The sequence below is a fragment of the Rhagoletis pomonella genome, unplaced genomic scaffold (assembly GCF_013731165.1).
Source record: "Rhagoletis pomonella isolate Grant_MI unplaced genomic scaffold, Rhpom_1.0 Rhpom_scaffold_00003, whole genome shotgun sequence".
In the NCBI taxonomy this organism is placed as follows: domain Eukaryota; kingdom Metazoa; phylum Arthropoda; class Insecta; order Diptera; family Tephritidae; genus Rhagoletis; species Rhagoletis pomonella.
In genome coordinates this window covers 9,008,955-9,011,511 of record NW_023458557.1, presented here as the reverse complement: position 1 = coordinate 9,011,511, position 2,557 = coordinate 9,008,955, and positions in this window count along the sequence as shown.

Genomic DNA, 2,557 nt, shown 5'->3' with positions numbered 1-2,557 from the left:
AAGAAATCGATCGTCGTTAAAAGGTACGTATTTACACCGGCGCGAGTGACAAAAAAATTACCTAAAGGTGAATATCCAAAAAAAAAAATACAAAAGAAATTTACAGACGTGTAGAGACTGAATATTAACACTTTTGCAATATAGGCATTAATCAATGTTACTAAATTTAACCAAAGTTGACAAAATGCGAATGTGGAACATAAAAGTACTTAAGTGTAAAGCGAATGTAGTGCAATCAATAAAGCGTGATGAAATTAAAGTTAACTCAAAATCGAAAATAAATGCAGAGTAAACAATGTGGTGAAAATAAAAGTATGTTTAAAAACTAATTTAATAATAAATGCGGTGTAAAACAAAAAATGTAGCAAATTACGAATTAAACTAACAAAAGGCTCAAAAATTAAAAATAAATGCACATGAAGTAAAATGTAATGAAATAAAAAAACAATAAACTTTAAAATTCAAAACAAGTGCCGCGTTAACAACTTTAAACTAAAGTGAATCCAAAAAAAGAGAAATTTTACGAACTAAGAACTTAGCTTAAACTAGGTGGGTGCTGGAAATCCAGGTGATTGTTATGCTGGCGTTCGGGATGCGGCGTGTATGCTGCTGCTCATAGATGGGTGAGTTTGAGTGCTGTGATATGCGGTGCTTCGATGTTGTGTGTTTGGCGATCTTGCTTAAGCCGGTGCTGTGCATATGTAGCCGTACGTATTTATGTATGCGGTGGTTTTTGTAAACTCTCGAGCCGCTGGTAGTGGACGTGAACGTCTATTTCGCCGCCGGGGCGCTTAGCACACACGGAAGTATAGTTGGCGCGGCTCGGATATAAATTTTGTGAACTTGACCAAATTGAGTTTAAAATAAAATGTCTTAAACAAAACGTTTTCCCTTTTTTTTTTTGCGTTAAGCACTTTGCTTTTACTTTTCAAAATTACTTTGTCGACCGATTTGGCGGGTATAAAAATTCGCGCTCGAGCACTTTTGCTTTCAACACAGACTTTCTTCAAAAGAATCACGATTAAGGCTTCAGCTCGCTATTTAAGCACTTTCGACGTTTGTTTTGGTTACGGTGATTCTGCGGTTCTCCTTTTGTTTACAAGCAGACACATATACACAAGCTCAGGCCAGCCAATAGCAAGATCGCAGATCACGACATCAAACAAGTTGTATCGCACCCGCTATTTTGACTTTGGACTTTGCGTCTTTATGGTAGCCAGTGAAAAGTTTTTATTTTGTTTACTTATACTGCTTCTACTGTTATCACCAGGGTGAATTTCCGTATGGGGTGGTTCGAAAAGGGTTGCTTCTCTGATTTAGAATATGCATGCATAGATATACACATGTTCATGCATATATCCACATATATGTATGTATATATATATATATATGCATGTATATTCATATTAAATCGGCTGTCGTTACAGTCTAGAATATCGAAAATTAAATATAACATTCGAATATAAAATTAATGTTAATTTTAAACTTAAACTAACGCAAAGCCTTTTCGTAAACTACATTTTTTGTTTTGCCCTGAGTTGTGGTATAAATAAACAGAACTGATGGCTTTCCTACACGTGAACATGATACATATAATTGCCCGTGGGAGAAGCGTGGATATTCTAAGTCAATTCCGCATAATTCCAGCGATTGTCCTTGTGCTTTGTTTATTGTCATTGCAAATGCAAGACGTATTGGAAATTGCAATCTTTTGAAGTCAAAAGCTAAATCTGGTGGAATCAGTGGAATACGCGGAATCAATACGTCTTCACCTTTGAATTTTCCTTTTAAAATTGTTGCTTCAATAAGATTATTCATGACCTTTTTGACTGCTAATCTTGTTCCGTTACACAATCGTGGCCGATTTAAATTTCTAAGTAAAATAATTGGTGCACCAACTTTCAATTGTAAGCGATGAGCCGGCAGTCCAGGTAAATCCAAGGAATTTAAAAATTCTGTTGGATAATTTACAGCGTCATCTTGATTTATAACTGTATCAATTGATTTAAATGTTACAATCTCACCAGGCACATCATTTAAAATATTCGCATTCAATTGACCAACATCCTTATTTTTCGCAGCCAGTATTGCTCTTTCAGCTAACCAGTTGTGATTTTGATAATTTTGCGCAATATTTGGAAAAACACTTGAAACTAATTCTTGTTTTGTGTGTGCGAAATTACAAAAAATTATCTGGCAAAGTGATTAAGCCAGTAGCAGCATCAATAGGAATTTGTCCATTTCCTATCTTCAGAAGTTGTCTTGAAAATTCGTCAGCCGATGCATAATTTTGCAAATAAACTCGCAGATTTGTTTTCAAAGTCAAAGTTTTTACGTGCCTCCATAAATGGGATGTCTTTAAACATGCTTTTAATTCACCTGCTGGTGTTGAACGGGGAATTACTGGCAAAGTTCTATCCAATGCTTCCACTGATTTTTTATGTGCCATTGTACATTCATCCCACAAAATTAATTTGCATTGTTGCAAAACTCTTCCCATTCCAGAATTTTTTGAAATGTTACATGTTGGATTTTCATTAATTTGCATATTCAATGG